Raw genomic sequence first — 20,913 nt, 5'->3', positions numbered from 1 at the left:
ACAGTTCGCCAACTTCAAAGTTCGAGCCGGCGCTTTGACAACCGGAGACTCGCAGGAAGAGGTGGGAGGGGGGCGGCGTGTACACCCAGCGGCAAACGATGGGGGCAGAAGCGCGTGCAGCAAGCGGACAACACGATAAAGGGAGGAGGGAAGAGATAGCAGCGACTGACTGATGCCGCTGACGCCGATAGTGAGTCAACCCCAGCTGCGGAGTTGGTTTCAGGGACAACGCCGCCGATGCCGACACAAACAATATGATACCCTCGCTTCCGCAGCGCTAAGAACCAGGGGGGGGGGGACCCTTTCCTCCTCTTTCTGCATGGCGGCGACAGTGTTCTATGCAGTCACGTTATCTTGACTCTCTAGCGGCGTCAGCGGCATCCAGCGGTATCAGTCGGTCGCTGCTAGCGCTGGGGGGATGAAAGGGGGGCGGAGCTGGTTACGAGGCCGACGACAACGCCGACGACAACGCCGACGACGACGCGAAACCCAGGAACGGACGCCAAAGAGCTGCGCTCTAAAAAACGCTGGGATAGAGACGAAATTGGCACAGACACGGAGTGGTCCTCGCGGTGAAGCCTTCCCCGTATGCAGCAGCAGACGATCAAGCATCGCGGGCAAGCCCGACTTCCTTCTTCCAATCATTTGTCTTGAGCTCCCCGCCAGTATTGACCTCGAGCTCCACCACTGGAAAAGCTGGCGCCACCGTCGGCGTGACGTGCTAGGAGGGATCACGTGGGCATAGCGGCCGCGTCGTCTGCTTCGGGCGCGCCGAAGCGAGCTGAAAACGAGCTTAAATTCCCTCGTACGCTGCGGTTTTCATTTAGTGGCGAAATTTTCACGCTTCGAGTGTCTCCTCTACAACGCTTGAAAGCACTACAATAGGTAGTGGCTGCCTTTGAAGGCGCGCGACATGGTAGGCTACTGCTCGGTGCCGCAGAGCCGGACGCACGTAACGGAGGCCGGTGTCAGCCTTATTCGCACGTAGCCGCAGGACAAGAAGCTGTGTGAAGCTTGGCTCGCGAAACATAAAACCGGCAAACAGTCATCGGCTACAACTCGGGTATCCAGCAAGCACAGACGCAAGGAAGATTTCTGCTACGGCGCCGGGCCTGCGATGTTCTGGAAACGCGCACTGAGACGCTCGCCCGAGTCCGCTGCCCGACTAATGTCATGACAGTTTAGTCTATGAACTTGTCGATACTATAGATACTGGCAAGTTCAGTGGAGTGGAAAGGCAGCGGTAAGAAGCACATTTAAAGAAAGCATGGCATATGGTCATGTTTGTGTTATGAATTAATGCACTGGATTACAAAAAAAGGAGCAGCGGGAAATTGCACGCTGAGAACGCCGATAAACATACAGTGAGACGCAACTAGAGAAATAGTATTGAAAGGTCAAAGAATTTAGAAGAAAAAAAGATTGAATCGTCGCGACGGCACATCACAGCCCATACAAAAATGCTTCCTTACTTTCTTTAGAACTTTTATCAACATCCTATCAACTTTAGTAACATCCTATTGACTTTTACTTTTTAGTAACGTTTGTCAAAAGAAAGTTGGTTACTTCTTTTCTAACTTCAGTATGTAAAAAGAAAGTTACTAGAAAGTTAAGACACACTATTTTAACTTTTTAAAAACACGATTCAATAGGAAGGTAATAAAAATAATTATGTTCTTAAAGTACATAACCCAAGTTACAAAACATGCATGAATATTATTCAATAAGGTTATAATTATTCAGTGAACATAGCTGGTGCAAGACAGTGTTGTTTCATGGACAGGTGTAACTTTCCACAATTTGCAATCAACTTTCTAGTAACACTGGTTACTACAAAGTTGTTAAAAATAATTTAGTGAAAAATGAACATATAACAGCACCTGAACTATAAATGAATATGCAAAGACTGGCTGCATTAAAAAAAATGTTTTTTTTTGCACAGTAACTGTTTTCCTAATTTTTAATCAACTTCCTAGTAACAGATGATAGTAGAATGTTCATAGAAAAAAATGCTTCTAATACCGGACGCTAAGAGAAAATATGGTCTCACCAATTCAAGATGTGGGCACGTATTCTCGAAAACACGACAGCTAGTGCCATGGGAAGCGTGTATATGAGCGGTGATCATGAATTTGTGCTCAGTAGGTGTCAAAGAAGCCCGTAGGCCATGCACCATCGCACTAGACGGCGCGCTGATCGGCTCGTGTTCGCCAACTAAAGCGGGAGACACACGGTCCAATTTGGTGTCCGATCCGGCGTCTGACGCGCCGAAACTGCAGCCCGAATCGAGGTGTTTTGCCGTGCCGAAGCGCCGGATCGGATGTCCGGCGTGCGACAAACCGGGCAGATTTTCATCGTTCGACGTGTCCGACAACTGCACCGTCGTCTGGCCGCAGCCATTGGCAGCGCGGCTGGCATGTGACGTTCTCTGACGTTCCCTCCACGGAGGCGGTGCTGGCTTTCCGGTTTCTCGCAGTTATTCTTTTTCCTTGCCTGCTGCAGTTTGTTTCTGACATGAAATAGTTACCAGTTCAGTAAAATTATCTCGAACGTGTGCCTGTTACGCTAACCAGCGCCTTGTACACTAGCGCTAAGCTACTGGTGAGATCGGGAGCCGCGACGCGAGGGCATTTCGCGAGCAGACATCACACACCGACCGTCTGAGCGAGGCCGCTCGCTTCGCTTGCACGTTTGCCCTTCGCAACGACTGCGTCGAGTAAACCAATTGTATTTAATTACGGCCGACCTAAGTGTACAGTGTTCATTGTTTTGGCAAAAATAAGCACTCTTCGACGAGCTCGGACTGGATCGCAAGCGCCGTCGGCTGCAGCGTCCGCCTAGCTATGCCTACCGGCCCTATCGCTGGCTTTAGCGGAGCCGTCAGTGGACAACCCGCCGTCGTGAAGTGTTCGGTCACTCACAGGGGCATAATTTTATCGACAGCCTTCGCGTAAAGCGAAGCAGTGTGGTGCAGAGTTGTTTATATTGCGTTTCTCGACGTGAATATCAACTCAAGCTGGGGAGTTGGATGTGGGCGGAGCTTACGCGCCGCTCATGCCGTAACATGCAGCGCCGCACGTCGGATCGGACACCGAATCGTACCGCGTGCGTCTGTATAGCTCGCTCATGGTTCGGCTGAAGTCCCCGTATACACTTTATAAATAAGGAAGCCTACCTAGGCACTGTAAACCCAATTATTGGGGCCTAAATGCCTCTCCGCCTCCTACTACGGCTTCCTTTGAGTGACAGTCTGATCTCGAAGGCCATGCTTTTGCAACCTGCATGCACCTGAAGCAATTGCGAATCTTGAAGGCAACATCCGCTTAGTTTTTATTATATATACATTTCCTTAAACTTCGTATCACAAAGTACAAAGTACACACTTCTGGACCAAATAAATTTATTAAAAGACTATCAAATGTTATTAGGAAAAAACATGCAATTTTTTCATTTAAGATACATTTTTCTAAAAAACCGCAGAGTGGCGCTACTGTAGTACTTGTTTGGTCGACACACCACGTTGGTTGTCGTTAGTGCTCCCTGCAGTAAGGTGGTATTTGAGGTAAATTTTAGAAGTGCCTAGACAAAACGTGCTGCTTGTTGTGTGCAGTGACCATCCCAAACCCTCCGGACTCGTGTAACGCCATTAGTTCGCCGTGTGTTTCGAGCGATCCACCAGTGTCGTCAGTGAGTGCCCTAGTACAGCTCCCGTCCGAACTGCCTTTGTTCTGCCGAGCTGCCTGCCGGCGCTCTCGTCAAAAGTCTGGTACTGGGGCTTCGAATTGTAGTGTTTGGAAGACTGTTGAAGGTTGTGCTTTTGTGGAGCTGGAGTTCATCGGCAGTTCTACAGTGCTTGCGCCAGAGAAACGTCGGTGCTTCTGTACCTGTTAGACGAAGGAGCGTTTGCCAAGTCTTGAAAGGTAAGCAAGTTTGGCGCTTGCGCGCATTCTTGAAGCTTATGATTTGCGTAATGAGCGTTGTGTAACTAGCTAGAGCAAAGCGCTTTCCTATCGTATGTTAGCCATGTTGCTGTGCACATTTAGCAAGCAATTTCGCGAAAGCTTCCTCTGATGTTACAGCGTACTTGCATTCTGCTACCCGCTTTGATTGCTATGCCTGAATGGGCACACAATTATGAAAACACATTGAAAGTTTGTGTTCGTTCGGCAGTGCGTAATAATTTGAAGACTGCGATTTTGTAGCAATACTTACCCCTCGATTCTATATCACTCTTCTCGCCCACCGCTAACGGCCGGCAGCTGCAGTACGTAGCACGGGCCGGGGCGTCGGTCAGCCTACTAACGAATAGCGCAAAGGAATACCATCGCTACAAAATCGCGGTCTTTAAATTATTACGCAAATTTTGTGCACAATGAGATGTTATATACACACCTTGCATGTACATGAAAAAAAGGTTTACAACAGAGATGACATATATGCATGGGCACATATATGTGTCAATAAAATACTCGAGCCTCTTTCTGCCTACAGAAAAAGAAGTTATGTCTTCTCGATGGCATGGCTGCTTGTAATAATGAACCTCTAAGGGAAGGTTTTCTCTAATCCCTATTTTTGATATCTAAATGCTTATGTGGCATGTACAAACTGCTTGCATCCATTTCTCATTGGGATGAGCTGTCTGAAATTTATTTTCAGTAATAATTGCAATAATTAACTACTTTCACCTGTCTTCTAATGACTAAAGTTCTATGCTTCTACCTTGACAAGCCTTTTGTGAAATTAGTTTGATGAGGCCCAATATACAGCGCTTTCTAAATTGAAGGTATCAGTACCTATTAAAGACTACGCTAACTATGAAAATGCTGCTTGCGTATATTGTTTATTCACTCTGTCAGACAAAATCTTTACACCCAAGTGCAGTCAGTAAATTTAAAAGTGCATGCCTGCAAGGGGAAGTCAGAATTGTATTTGAAGACAATTGCATCTTGTTTGATAGTTCTCGAGCACTTGTGCGCCACTAATCGAGCACAGCTTGGCCCTATACTCGATGAGGCTTGAAGCTTTCAATGTCTGCTAATCACTAAAACAGCACCAGATCTCACTCTGTGTCAAGGGGTGGCACACATTTGCTTAGTTCTAGGCAGATGCATGTCTTTCTTTCGCATTGAAGTTCCCAATACTTTCTAGTCTTACGTAAAAGTACACAGCTCAGTACAATGCATGTATGGTATACGTAAGGCTGCTTTGTTCTTTAAACCGAATCAACAAGAAGCAGCGACTTCCGTTTTTGCAAACCTTACCCTACTTCCTAACCATTCCTTGATCAAATGCGTATAAAATGAATCTTTGGTTGTTGTATTCTTTCACAGGTAGACATCGGTGACGGTGTATACGTTGAAAAGGGCCTGCTGAAGAGGCTGTGCCTGGATGCTAACAACTCAGGCTTTCACTTCGCGGAGGGCCTCCTTAAAGCTCCTTTTTCAATAGAAGACGTTGAAGGGAGGTCCTTCTTTGGGCGGCTGTCAAATGCCTTCCACAGAAGGATCCGTTGGATTCCAAGAAGGTCAACACCATAGTAGGTATGTATGTCACAGAGAAGCATCTTAATATTATTTGTGCAGTTTTCAACAAAACTCCTTTCATGGCAATTTCAATGCTATCTTAGGGTACACTCCTTTCTTTCCTGCTAAAATAGCTATTAACCTGATTATAATAGCATATTATAATGCAAGCTTTGCCACCATAACTAGAAAATTGTCATTACTGTTGGCATGTGTATTTTTGTGATAGAGGCCCTGGTCATGTGAATGCACTGATAATATAATATCCTCTCTTGTGGAAAGCTAAGATGTTTAGTAACAAGCTCACTTTGACAATGTCTGCCTGCACAACAAAGGCATTTTGTAATCTTGCTGTAGAACGTCCGTAATGCCTGTTGAACTGCTTACATGTTGCTTGCATCATTTCGTGTTTCTTAAGTGCAACATAAAAATCAACTCTTCTATGTACCTGTGCCCAAGCAAAGCTGCAGCATAGTTATGACTGACACCTTGCCTTTCCTAAGATAATTCACACATAAAACTTCCATGTACTAGTCACAATACGAATATCGAAGTTCATTAAACTGAAGTTGATTTACAGCTTTTGTTTGTAGATGACAATTGGTACGATAGAGTTTATGTGTCGTGCATCTGTTGGTGTTATGCACATCCATCACGCTCCCAGCTTTAATGCACGAATTCAGTCATTTCATGCATTTTTAGGACTGTGCTCAAAACAGGTGGAGATGTTTATAGCTCACAGGATTGAAAGCTTGTCTCTTGTGCACTTCTCATGGCACTTATTGTCTCATGTCACTGTAGCAAAACTAATATATTGCCTTTTTTCTTCTCATTTCTAGACTACACAACGCAACATTTCAGCCTACTTCCAGGGCAGCTGGAGAACTCGTCCTCCTTACTAGCCCGGGGATATTAAATGGATGTGTTCAAGCACAAATGGAAACCCGTCTTTTTCTGTTGCATGCCACACCTAGCCACTTGGCAATCACTATTCGCCAAAGACAGATAGTGGACAGGATGTTACTAGCAAGTCGTTAGGATATATAAAGGTGGTTAATAAATAGTCATTGCACAGTTTTTAGGAAGCAAATAAAAATTTTATTCAGAGATAATCAAAGCTTACTTTTGCAATATATAATTGCAAAAGTAATTACCTCTGGATAAAATTTTTATGTACTTTCCAGAAACTGTGAAGCAACTATTTATTAACCACCTTTATACATCCTAACGACTATCTAGTAATATCCTGTCAACTATCTGTGGCGAATAGTCGACAGGATGTTACTAGCAAGTAGTTAGGATGTATAAAGGTGGTCAATAAATAGTCGCTTCACAGTTGACACTTTCTAACGACATAAGATAATAAGCAGTCGGTAAGACTTCTATCGACATTTTATATCTATACTTTCAATTCAATATCGGTGGCCAATAGTCGGCAGGAGGTTACTAGGAAGTTGTTACGGTGTCTAAAGACGTTTTATAGAATGTCGATAGGTTCTAGTAACATTTGTCTAAAGACGGTTTATAAAATGTTACTAAAATTTTTTGTAAGGGAGTCCCGTAGGCGTCGAAGTCTCTGCAATGAAATTATTTTTGAACAGCTCTGATAGCGCCCACGCAACAATGGTTGCTTGTATACTGTCAAATGCTCATATTCTGCGGCCTTAAGCTCATGGCACGGTGCGAAAACGCGCGCGCGCAGAAAGCGAAACAGTGCGCGGACAAGCATGCAGACGCGCAGTCGGTCGCTGCGAATCTGCGCGATCGCTGCATTGAGGCTTCATTCTATTACGCTCCATTTAGTTATACGAACACTATAAGAACATATTTCACATAGTTTGCTCTCAGCGTTTACCTACCTTTCACGCAAGAAGCCGGTTCGGGAGGCTCCATCGCGGCGACCGCGCGCAGTGGCGTTCACTGTACGTATTCAGTAAAGAGATAGCGGCTGTAAACGATTGTGTGTTTTCAGTTTGCCCAAGATTATTATTTGGACAGTAAGAAACTTCTCTCGTTTCGAAAGTACTCACAGAAATGTCCGGGAGAGCTCACGCGTGGTGTTTTCAGTGAGCGCTGACAGCAAAACCTATGAGGAGCGCGCCACGTGATCCCTCATACTACGCCAGCGAGGCGCTTCCTATAGAGGGCGACTCCGTAACTCCTCGCCGCCAATACCAGAACCACGCCGTGAATCATTATGTGCGTCACATATTTATAATGATTTATAACAGCCACATATCATGCTGGCACCAGTTCGCTTGCGAGTCCTTCGTTGTCCATAACGCATTCAAACATATCCGAACGTATAAAATGGGCCGAGCCGATATATCTATAAAGGCGCTTCTAAAACAATGTAGCTTTCTTTAAAGCACCGATTGAAACTTTATGACAACATGGCCGAAAGCAAAAAAAAAGATAGATAGATAGAGAGAGAGAGAGAGAGAGAGGCATGTATCCTCCGAATGCTGCCGTATTCGCGCCGCCAGCTTGACGCGGTTGTGCCACGTCCTGCTCTGCCACAAGAAAGAAAGAAAGAAAGAAAGAAAGAAAGAAAGAAAGAAAGAAAGAAAGAAAGAAAGAAAGAAAGAAAGAAAGAAAGAATGACCTTACGACCGCGCTACAATGCCGGGAATCTCGCAGCACAGCTTGCTCCGTAAACGGAACACCGTACCAACGCGTGCCAAACAGCCCGCCTCGTTAAGGAAAAAAAAATATAGGAAAAAAAGAAAGGGGAAAGAAAAAGCAAAAAGAACGAGCAAACACTCGGTAAAACAGCAGTCCGGAACAGGTCGCTCAACTGTTACGTATGCATAAACAAGCGGTATTCCGCGCAGAGTTGAGCAAACCGGAAAGAAAAACGTAGAACAAGTACAGCAAGATAGCACTCGCAAAAAAAATAATAATAATAAAGAAATAAATAAGAGAAAGAGAGGGAGATAGAGAATCGACCTTAGTTCCTCGAACATTAGTTCGTGTAGTTTCTTTTCCACTCACTTCTTTTTTCAACAAGAATGCCCTTCACGCATCACGTGAGCATAGGTGCATCCAAAAATAAGGGAATAAAATATTAAAGGGAACAAAAAAAAGGGAAAACGCGTAACCTAAACGACGAAAGGACACAAGCAACAAAAGGAAACCTGTTCTTCCTCCGCGCGCTGTCAAAAGCAAACTTGCGGCGACCAGCAACAGAGCGAGGACGAGGATGCAGAAGTATAACCCCATCGAGGAGTTGCGCGACCCTCGACGCTCGCTGATGCTGCTGCTACCTCAGAAGAAGAGCTCGGTTCCCCAAGCACGCACAACTTTGGTTTACCCGGCTGACGACCACAAACACGACGCTCCCACCCCCCCTCCCCCCGCCCCCCCGGCGGTTGCTGCAGCAGACTCGTCGCTGTTTCCCGAGGAAAAGCAGTCTTCCGGCCGAATGACCTGACTGCAAGTCACAGGGAAAAAGAAACACTGCTGGCATAACTCGAGTTTATGTTTTCGTTCTCTTACAATTTGCGGAGGAGTGATTATGCTCCCTGTATGCGCATACATGTAAGAAAGCCTTCACTCCACAACGTGGGAAGAGGGGGAGAGAGAGAAATAGGTTCTGAATTAATATGAATGAAGAAGAATAAGTACACGAAATGCCAGTGCACGGATACATAGATAGAAAACGATTATTTGTTGAAGGTGACGGCAGGCTCACGTTTGTTAACGAAAAGGGTAAAGAGGCAAAATGGTAAATCTAAATTATATCAGTAAACAAGATTTTAGCGCGAAACAGACGACAACACAACGCACACGCACAGAGAGAGAGGGGGGGGGGGGAGGCACAGGCGCGAAATTCGAAATTAAGGAAACAAGCATGCATGCTATGTCCTGCGCAAACGCGTCATGCCGACTATTGGCTGGCAGGGCCCCTCTGAATGGCTAAAAATGCCAGCATAGCGAAATTTGAATGTCCGTAAATAGCGACCTTGCTCGCGCATACCCCAGAGTATATGTATTGGTGGGTATCCGCGGTTACAGGATTACAAACACTCGCCCGACCACCGGGCACCGATGCTCCTATACCGCGTGCAGTTTCTTCGTGCAGTCGCGAGCTACCGCGAATGCCCCGAGAAACTGCAATGGTCTGCGATCAACGCTAGCTATATCGACTGCGCTAGCTCACGTTGATCACAGACCCTCGTGAGGACAGAGCCCACTCGGAATGACGGCCTCGTGAGCCCCTGCAGCAGTGGGCGACGAAGTCATTGCTGTCGCGTTATGAAACACGGTTTTACAGTGCTATCGGAAAGACGAAGGCAAAGCATGCTTGAGAATACCAGCGGCCGAGTCGCGCCCAGCTTGCCACCTTGGCAACTATACTGCTGCAATTCCTATAGGGACAACGATACGCACACAAACGGTTTTAGCTTTGAATGGTGTTCGTCGTAGTAAACGTGATCATGTGATGTGGAAGTTGTGCGGTGAGCACGACCGCCTGTGATGGCTATCTCCCTGCTTTCTTCTTTTCTTTTTGCCTCTGCACATTTCCTCAGTGCAGGGCCGCAAACAAGAGCGCGAGATAAGACTAGACAGACAGACAGACAGACGGACAGACGGACAGACAGACAGACAGACAGACAGACAGACAGACAGACAGACAGACAGACAGACAGACAGATAGATAGATAGATAGATAGATAGATAGATAGATAGATAGATAGATAGATAGATAGATAGATAGATAGATAGATAGAATTAGTGCATTGATTTCAGGTCAAACATTTTATCTGTCTAATTTCTTCTTACCTCCCATCGTCAACAAGTTTCGATGATGATTCCCGCTGCCGGCAAGTGTTACGAACTTCCAACCGGTGCCACCAGTGTTACGACATCCAACCGGTGCCGCCAGTGTTACGAACTTGTACCGCTGCACCACGATTACGGCTTTGTGGTCTCGTAGCGCTCGTCACCCGTTTCGTGACAGAGCGTTGGTAGCGAAGACTCCGAGCCTGGCGTCGATGAGAATAACAAAAGGGACTTTATACATTATATACAGGTTATCATACAGGACATGAACGGGGTCGGCACTGGGGCCGAGTGCTCACAACAAACGCGACTGTTCTCGCACGACGACGTCCGGCGAAAACGCGTGACACATCTCACCCCAGTCGGGAGCGACACTCTCTCCCGGTGGGGTCGGCGGATCCTGTTTTTCAGGCAGCGCGTTGCTGCTTTTATAATCCCCGAGGAACCATTGTTACTCAAACGGCCCAATACAAAGTCAGCACACGACGGGCGTCCGAGGGGTCCAACCAGCGACCGCGCTGGCCACCCGGTTCAAAGTTCGCGCGCGCGGTGACCTCCAGGCAAAGGCAGGCGCGGCGCCGGGCTGTCTGGCACACGCTGACACGTCCAAACTTGCGGCTTGCCGAGGCTTCTCCGCTTCTCCCGCAGGACCCGCTGCCTGACGGCTCAGCATCTTGACTTGTGAAGGGAGAATTAGGGCGCTCGCAGGATAGATTCTGCATCTTGCAGATTCGGAATCCGGGCTTGTGGTAATGGCACAACACAAGTAAGAGCAACGTCCTATAAGGCGGCTACACAGGCCGCAAATGAAGTTGCAATGTCGCTACAAATGCATTCTAGCAGTTCAAAGCACGGCTGAGTGCTGCAACCAGGGCGGCAGAAGTAGAAATAACCAGACGGACAATAGAACAGACGTTGGCAAAAGCAAGCTCTGTCTAGCCCCTCTTGCCATCTTTTTTTCTTTTTCAAAAGAAAAAAAATGGCTGTGGCTTAGGTAAGGTTAAGCCCAGGATGCGAAGCATACTAGCCTTTATTTTAGTTGTTGAACCACTGTTTAGCCTGGTGAACTGCTGTTGCTTGGCTATATTTGGTTCGGCTAGACGAAGAAACAACTCATGCGTTACTCTGCTTCGCCTTCAAGAGTGGAACGCGACAGCGTTCCCGTCGACCCGCCAAGGGGTGTAAGACAATGGGCTACAGGGCAGCGACTACGCGCCCCGCATTGGACGCGGTGAGCGTCGAGCAAAGCAGCGTTCGGCGCGGCAACGAAATGTGCGCCTGAGCAAGAGACGCACGCCTTAGAAACAGCTCGTTTCTAAGGCAACACCGCATTCACTAGAGGCGCTTTTGTACCGCTTTGAAGCATCGTACTCGTGGCTCAGTGGTAGCGTCTCCGTCCCACACTCCGGAGACCCTGGTTCGATTCCCACCCAGCCCGTCTTGCAAGAGTTGAGCCAAAGCCACTTCTCCTCTGTCGTGACGTCACGGTGTCACGTGATTTCATGGCTACACCGCCGCGCCTGAGGAGCTGGGTTGAGCTCTCGTAATATGCTTCGCATAAAAGAACAGCATGCTGCCATGGGCACGAGGATATACCACTGCTGCACTAAAGAAAGAGACTGCACGAAAGGAAAGTGCAGCCAAGGCGAAACTCCATATGTCCGTGCGTGGCTGGCGAGCGGGGAATTCCCGCATGAAGTAGAGGAAATAAGGTCGATGGACGCCCGGCCGAAGGCAGACCGCCGCCGTGTACTTTCGTAAGCTTTCTTTCTTTCTTTCTTTCTTTGCGAGTATTATTTCGACGCTCGCTTTCTCCGTTCGTGCTGAACGATTAGGGCAAAGCATGAAGCACGATTCCGCAATCAGCCGGCAAGCCACTGGCAGTCGAGAGAAAGACGAGAGGGAGGGACTACAATTATCAAGAGCGCTGCGACATGGCAAATCAGTTAGGCAATCCGCTTACGAACGCACGTGAAATAAAAAGACAGAAGATAAGAGAAAAAAAATTATAATGGTGAGCTCCGAACACAGCTATACGTGCATCCCGTAAAGACAGCGAGTCCGTTTGCTCAATCGAAACGCACTTGCATAGAACACGAAGGAACTGTATACGAAGCTGCAACAGCTGCGCGGGAAAATCCGGAGATGCTGCAGGACCGGGAGGGGGGGGGGGGGGGGGGAATACAAACGTTGTACAACGCGTTTAATGGTATAATGGTGTTGGTGAGTCACACAACTGGACCACGTACTTCCGACGGAGTATAGTATAATATGCACGCTTCAGAGCTGCTGTAATTCTTTTCATTTATACTTAAAATAAGTGCGACTTCGTCAGCGCTCATTATAGATTACACGGAGGCGGGGGTAAGTGTGAAACGCGGAACACCAGTGCACCGAAATTTAAGGCCGTTTGCCCAAAGCGACCGACAACGCACCACTTAACTGAAAGACGCCGCCGCCGGCTGCCACTCAGGAAATCTTTGCCCTCGTCGGGGCGCGCGACCGCCCAACTGCAGGCATAAATAAAGTTTCTCCAATCCAATCCAATATCTTGAACCTCTCTGGTGCCGATAGAAGGGGGTACGCGAAAGAATAAGGCCTAAATACACGCACTCTAAAAAAAAGTTTACACCCGTTGGGGTGCATATCTGCCCCACAACGATAATCGTCATCTGTCTTGCTTGCGTTTCCTTCTTTGAATACGCCGCGCCCGCTACAATCCTGTCGGCAGTGCTATGTCATGCTGATAACGCGCATGCCGTTCCTTACTGGGAAGTACCGGGCTCGCAGCGTTAAAGAAAGGAAATGCGGACAAGACAGATGGCGTTTATTGTTGCGTGGCATGATACGACTCAAAGGGTTCTCCTTTGAGTCGTATACTCCTAAAAGGGTTAACCTTCTCTTAGAGTGCATGCGCACACCAGGCAGCGACATCTCTGCACGCGGCCACGCGGAAACCAGGAAACTGCCGCAGCCCCCCTCCCCCCCCCTCCCCCCCTCCTCCTCGTCTTGACGCCGCAATAACACTAACCGGACATGTGACGACAAAAGGGGCAACGCACTGTTGAGGGACGACAATCGCTGTGCAACGGAGCGAGAGGATAAACCGCTGCAGTGCGTCTCTTCGCGTGCCTGTGTGTGTGAGGCAAAACGAAGGCAGGGGGAAGGGCTCTACACATTGTTATACACATGTGCCGGCCGGACACAGGCGATGCGGGTCGCGCGCGTTGCAGGAAGTGCGTCGGACGTGGTGCTGCTTACCTCACTTCCGGAGTGTCCGGGTCGCTCTTACTGACGTCGCGGTTCCTGCGAGAAAAGAAGAGGCAGGTAAGTCGACGGGTCGGAGCAAGTTATCATGAAGAACCCCAGTTGAAAATGACAACAGAGGTTGTGTTCAGTACTACAGAAATTTCTGTTGTACAACAGGATTTTTCTGTAGTAACTACACATTCCTGATGGAGCGACAGACTTTTCTGATGTACAACAGACATTTGTTGTTGCTACTACAGAAGTAGAGTCTGTCGTATGTCTGTTGTTACAACAGAAAGCTGAAGCTCTACAACAGATTTTTGTAGTACTACAGAAATTTCTGTTGTACAACAGGATTTTTCTGTAGTAACTACAGATTCCTGATGGAGCGACAGACTTTTCTGATGTACAACAGACATTTGTTGTTGCTACTACAGAAGTACAGTCTGTCGTATGTCTGTTGTTACAACAGAAAGCTGAAGCTCTACAACAGATTTTTGTAGTACTACAGAAAAAATTGTCATCACTACAGGCACCCTGTTGTCCCAACAGAAATGTTCCTGAAGTAACCCGAAAAACTTCTGTAGTGCTACAGAGAGCTGTTGAAATACTACAGAAACCTATTGTGGCAACAGGCCCCCAATTGTCACAACAGAAGTGTTCCTGAAGTAATGCGACCAACTTCTGTTGTACTACAGAAAAATGTTGTTGTACGACAGAAGCCTATCATTGCAACAGGCCCCCAGTTGTCATAACAGAAGTGTTCCTGAAGTAATGGACAAACTTCTGTTGTACTACAGAGAACTGTTCCACAACGAAAACCTATCGCCGCAACATGTACCCAATGATGACAACAGAAGTGCACTGAAATTGTGTGATGCGACAAGCTTCTGTAGTGCCCGGTTGAAAAAGACAAAAGGAATTCCTGTCACAACTACAGAAATTCTGTTGTACGACAGAAGTTGTTGACATTTCTCAATTGGGAGACATTTCTGACATTACGACAGAAATTCTGATTTCGCAACAGAAGCATTCTGTCGCGACAACAAGAGTTCTGAAGTCGGAACAACAGCTTTATATCCTGACAGCGACTCCGACGTTACGACACCAATTCTGACGTCGCAGCAGAAACATTCGGTCACGACGGCCAAGAGTTCCGAAGTCGCAGCAGAAGCGCTTTCCGTCGCGGCCCTTTAAAATTGTATGTTAGTTTCGCATCGGTGGTGTACACTGTACTTTTCTCTTGCGCGGTATTCAATCGCGCTTCTCTGAAGCCGGCAATGCTGATGGCACCGACACCGGTAATAAAGTCGACGTGGCGAATAGTTATAATTGTACCGTGACGACGCGGCACCAGCAACGCCCTACCGGTACCTCACCTACCGGCCTCCTCAAAATCGGCCGCTGATCAAAATCATACCATCCGCGGGAATGGCTGCGTATCCGTTTTTTTTTTGGTAAGATGTGGCACACAGGCCTGTGGACTTACATGTGCTGTTAAACTGACACATTAGGTAATTTCCCAGGAATATTTCACAAGCTTATGCGAAGCGGAAAAGAAGATTTGGGTTGTTCCACAAAGTTGCGTGAAAAGCTGTCTCGCTCGGGTCTCATTAATCTGGTACAGTGCTGCCGTGAGAAGCCAGTATGCTGTCAGAAAGAACTCTCATCCACGAATGTTCATGTAGCTATTTTGCATTGAACACACGAATTATATGCGCGCTCAAAAGTGTAAAGAACGAGAGACAACTGTCGAAACTAACAGTAATAACCCTAAAAGTCAACGTTGTCTATTTCTGAATTTCTTATTTAATAAGGATATCGTACATCAAAATCGATGTTCTAGCACTGCAAGATGTACCTGTCGATGGTACGAACACTCTTGCTCTTCTAGAGATGCGGCACTTGACGCGGTGGAGTGATAGCACATCTTGGCTCTCAAAATGCAAATGTAAACATGAGCACATCGGCTCGTCGTACTGTTCACATGGCCAAAACGTACACTCGAAAAGCATGTCAGGGGTGGTGCAAAACCGAACTGTCAGGAAACGAACCGCCAAGTAAACTTCGCGATTCGTTTCCTGACAGTTCGGTTTTGCACCACCCCTGACATGCTTTTCGAGTGTACGTTTTGGCCATGTGAACAGTACGACGAGCCGATGTGCTCATGTTTACATTTGCATTTTGAGAGCCAAGATGTGCTATCACTCCACCGCGTCAAGTGCCGCATCTCTAGAAGAGCAAGAGTGTTCGTACCATCGACAGGTACATCTTGCAGTGCTAGAACATCGATTTTGATACTTTGATACTTGTACTCTGTGTCGCGTAAAACGTTATACAAAGATCTATTGTCCATGCTTTTTCCGCCTCCATTTTACCGATCACTATACATTCAATGGCCAGGTCACGATGTTCTAAAGCGAGTTTGTAAAATGTATATATCCCCTTGCTGCAAAACATTCTTTTATAAAGTTCATAGTGAAACCATACCGGTTAAAACATGGCTACAGAAAAAGGGTATCTTTGTCTCTTCTGTTAACTGTCGCCTTTGTGACGTGCCAGAGACGATTGAACACTGTTTTATTAGCTGCACCGACGCCATACTATTTTGGGATGTCCTCCAACGGACTTTGAAAAAAGACTTTGACATCAACGCTCATACTGTGCGATACCTGCTGCCGACCGCTGATAATAGTGCACCTTTTGATATGTTTTTTCTCATCGGAATGCACAGTTTGTGGAAAACGCGAATGATGGACAGAAACGCCGAAACGGTTGTACCTACAAGGGTGAATTTCATCCAAATGACCCTACACCTAAAGCAGGTTTATGATGAACTTGATACCCAGCCAGACTGGTACCCCATTTTGGTGAGGTGCCTAACCTTACCACCCTTCTAAAGTGAAACCACATTTCTACCCACAGTATGAACGACGCCGGTTCTCTGAGTGACTGTCAGTGTGCTCTCCATTCTCTGACTATGCACAACTGGTGAATATCGGGTTGTTGCTACTGTAATAAATACCATGAAAAAAAAAAAAGTCAGGGGTGGTGCAGTGGTAAGATGCCGGGCTCGGAATCGTGAGGTCGCATGTTCGAATCCTAGGCGAGGACGTTTTTTTTAAATTTTTTTTTACTTTTATGTTTTTCTTTTTTGTACTAACAAATTTACATAACCTTACGGACGTCTCTGTCAATTTTTAATTAAATATTGATCAAGAACTACACAACTTTCTACTACAGGACGTCACACTACAGACAACAGAACTACAGGCAACAGAACTACAGACAACAGAACTACAGGCAACAGAACTACAGGCAACAGAACTACAGGCAACAGAACTACAGGCAACAGAACTACAGGCAACAGAACTACAGGCAACAGAACTACAGAAACAACGTCCCAAAATACGACAGACTCTTAAAATTTCCTGTTGTGTTTTTCAACTGGGACAGGTATGCAATGTGCTGTTATTATCACTTTTTTTTTATTTGTGTGCACCCCCGGAAGCGTACACAAATCCAGATACCCTTAATATGCCTTTTTAGCAGTGGTATTATATCGTTGAGTATGAATAAGGTTAAAGTAAGCAAGTTGACGCTAGCCACGCTGTAACCGTCTTAGCTACATGTGCTGACACCTGAACGGAGGTCAGCAGTCGGCACGATGTTGGAGGGATGTGGGGAAGGGGGCAGATGAGGAAGAGACTCTCGGACGAAGGAAGCTATAGTAGATTCGATAAGTGAATGTTGGGAGCCTCGCATACGATATCGCCGGCGATCTGATTGGCTCGTTCGTTCCCCAACACCACAATCGCAACCGTGCAGGGACGAGAGCGCGGTATATCCCGGGCACATCCCGGGCACCTTAAAGGACAACGGGCGCATTCATACGACAAGATCAGACAAACCACTCTATTCACCGCAGTACGCAAGCACGAATACCCACCTCTCCCGTGGCCCCTGAGGTGACTATCTCAACACACCGCACATTCTGCCGCAGTGCCATTCACCACTATACTCCCTTACTTAAAACCATATTCGACCCCATTCGTCCTGTCAGCCGAATGACATTCCACCGCAATCACACTTCACAGTCAAAGGTTCGTTGCGGACTTCGTTGAACTAGCTCTCAAGCAGAGCGCAAGCGATGCCCTTGGACTGAGGGCGCCGAAAAACCTACTTTCATTTGGAATAAAGAGTAACCTCGCTCTCTCTCTCTCTCTATTGACGTGAGTGGGAATGCATGTGCTAGGTCACTTATAATTTACTCGTTGGCGCCTAAATAGTTCAATACACGCCAGTAACGACCGCTTCGCAAATTGGAAGAGACGGCACCACTCCGTGCGACAGAAAGCGCACCTGTGTACTTCCCAATACGTCAAACGAAGGTGAGACGGACTGGCATGCATCGAGGGTGCGGTAACGGGATGTGGAGCAGCTGCCAATCGCAGGGCAAGGATTGGCGCACCCGCTCCAGTGACCTCGACCGGCTGGAAATTACGAGGCACCAACGACTCCACCTCACGTACGGGAAGCTCACGTATAAGCGAGGGCTCCGTCACCTTGACATCGCGGCGTTTACTTTTTTGGAACGCCGACGCGGCCTTGGTTGCAGAGCCGGCTGGGGATCACTCGCCCAAGAATGCGCGCGCCAAAATGTAGGCGCACGGTTTTAGACGGTTGGCAACAGTGTATCTCACCGGCCACGCTCCGGGTGCCAGCGCTTTAACATGTTCTCTGTAGTGAGTTTGGTTGGCTGTTAAATTTCACGGAGTACCACAACGGCGAAGCCTTGGACGCGACATTGGTTTGTTGGTCACGATGACTCCGCTTATAGCTCCACAAATGAGCTACAGCGAAACGCGCTGGCTCCAACATCGTTTCGAGACGCCCGTTCACGCATTCGACGCCGACGCATTCGTACTCGGCCGCAGCAACAGCTGCTGCAACGTCTGGTGGCAGCGGCTTAACAGCACCCACGCTCGATATGCAACGAGGAGAGAGAGAGGTCGCAAGGACTCCGACGGCGTTACAAAACGAGGAAACAAAAAAGGCCTCAGCTGTTCAAAAGCATCATCGGTGCCAACGCGACAAACACCGAAATAAACCGTTTTCATAGTAATACAAATGAATGAATGAATGAATGAATGAATGAATGAATGAATCAATGAATGAATGAATGAATGAATGTCATGCGAACTTACCGGCTACACTTCGTAAGATGAGTTATGTGGCGTAATGTAATCTCAATTAACATTTAATTAGTGTAGTAATAATATTTACTCCATTAAGCATTTAGATTACTCATTGAAGTGATGGGTACCCCATCGAGTTAAATATTTTATCTCACGTGTTAGAATTAATTGTGCTATCTGCCACAGGCAATTCTTAAAAATTTGCTGCATCTAAGAAAGGAAAAAGAAAAGAAGAACGCATAGTATAGCTAGCGCCTGCAGGGTTTAACGAACAGTAATTTCTACACAGAATTAAATAGGAATCAGATAGTGCCACAAGCGAATCGTATAAAATCAATTAAACACTTTTTTAATAGTTTTCCAATAATTAACAGCTGTTCTCACAGTTACTATAAGGCAGTGTTCACATCCCAGTATCAATTTGTACAAGTACATGTCGTTATATTGCAGTTGCGCTGCCTTGCTTATTAAAATAAAAAGTGGAGCCTTGGGGAGAAACATGTGCTTCGCTATAGCATACCCAGAAACTCTTCGGAGAGTGCTATAACTATTGCAGCTTAGCAGATCAAGTCTGGCTCGATAGGCAACGTAGCCTGCTCCACTACGTAACTTCTCACGTTTTATGTCTGCTATGACCGCCCAGAGTGCAATTTGTCGTACTTTTTCTCCAAATTTATATTTCATTGAGCACAGTTGACGATTCTGAAATATACGGTGCCAAGAAAAGTGCTCGTGACCGCTCTCGAAAAACTGGGCAATCGCCCCTTTACAGAGGAAAAAGCTCTAGGACATTGGTCCAGACGGGCTTCGGCACTCAAGGCCTTAACGGCTTTGCTGAAGTTTTGAGAACATGCGAATTATGCGACCGCCTTTGAGTGTTGTAGCGCGTAGTTTCGCGCTACTGAGTGAATTTTCTGGTTTCCATTTTTTTTCCTCTTCTTTCTCCTTTTATTCCCTTTACCCCTTACCCCAGCACAGGGTAGCCAGCCGGTACTTACATTGGCTAACCTCCCTGTCTTTCCTCTCCTTTGTCTCCTCCTCCTCCTGAAATATTCGAAAACTGTCCGCAAAAATGTTGCACTTGTGAATAGCGACTATTCGAATCTAAGACCGAATCCGATTCGTTATAACTTTATATTTCCGAATACTCGGAGACTCCTAAAGCGCGATATAGTCCGCTCTTGTTATTGTCTGTTGGCGTTATGTATTTGCGACCTCCGTAAACCAGGCGCCTCGGTTCCCCTAGCTTCTTCTCGCTCATAGTATCCACCAGTGATTTTTGCAGGAATCTCTTTTACCTCGGGTATATATTACGGTATTTTTCACGGGTCGATCGGGAACATAATTTCACGGGTCGATCGGGAACATAATCCAAATTCCGCGCGGCGCGGAATTTGGATTCCACTGGCTGTTTCAGATACACTGGCTCTGCACCGAGTCGCTCTCACTTGCTCCGCAGCCGAGGCTACGGATTCGGGCGGAAATATGACGAGAAGCATACGTCACTTCCGCCCATTGTGGGACGGCGAACTTGGCTGCCACGGAAACGCACAGAGCGGAAGTCGGCTTTATGTGAGGTGTGCGCAATAATTTCCGGTATACGATCCACTATACGGAGCACTTCTTGCTTTCCGCTGGCACGCTCGGATTATTGGTGGAATCAGAGCAACTCGCTCCAGGATTTCGGCGGCGGCTCCAGAGAGAGAGGGGGGGGGGGGGCGGACAGGAAAGGCCGGGAGGTCCACCAAACGGTCACTCGGTTTGCTACCCTATACTGTGCTCCAGGTCAACCAATGGAAAACACTAAGGGAGAGCTAATATTCGAAACGTTCGAATAAGGTATGAAATAATGTCCTATTCGATTCGGTCTTCGAATCTAACTGTCACAATTTGTAAGAGAGAATACTTTTCGAACATTTCGGAACGTCAACTGCACCCAATCAAAGACAAAATCAGACCAAAAGTACGGTAAGCTTTCACCGCAGCGGGATCAGTGTAGACATGAAACACGCGAACTCGCGTCGCGGAGCAGGCTACGTCGCTTATGTAGCCGTACTTTGCAGGATGTACAGCGATAATTCGCACTCTATGGACAGTTTGTGCATGCGAAGAAAGTACCTGTTTGCTACCAATGCTTCTCCATTTGCGCTTTTAGAAAA

The 20,913-nt window shown here is 47.0% G+C and overlaps 1 protein-coding gene and 1 long non-coding RNA gene across 5 annotated transcripts in view; one reads left to right on the top strand and one right to left on the bottom strand.

Moving 5' to 3' along the window:
• Oatp30B (Organic anion transporting polypeptide 30B) overlaps window positions 1–20,913 on the bottom strand; it is a 341,602-nt gene that overhangs the window by 116,681 nt on the left and 204,008 nt on the right. For all 4 annotated transcript variants that reach the window (XM_065454801.2, XM_065454804.2, XM_065454802.2 and 1 more), the window contains one exon: window positions 13,569–13,613. The gene's annotated coding sequence lies outside the window, so the exon portion shown is untranslated. The remainder of the gene's footprint in view (window positions 1–13,568; window positions 13,614–20,913) is intronic.
• On the top strand, window positions 3,508–6,459 carry LOC135920528 (uncharacterized). The gene is made up of 3 exons (XR_010570274.2): window positions 3,508–3,920; window positions 5,331–5,540; window positions 6,362–6,459. It is a non-coding gene; the product is annotated as an uncharacterized lncRNA (long non-coding RNA).

This window comes from Dermacentor albipictus, chromosome 5, assembly GCF_038994185.2.
Source record: "Dermacentor albipictus isolate Rhodes 1998 colony chromosome 5, USDA_Dalb.pri_finalv2, whole genome shotgun sequence".
Classification (NCBI taxonomy): Eukaryota; Metazoa; Arthropoda; class Arachnida; order Ixodida; family Ixodidae; genus Dermacentor; species Dermacentor albipictus.
The sequence above is the reverse complement of the archived record's forward strand: the minus strand, read 5'-3'. Positions and strand labels throughout refer to the sequence as shown.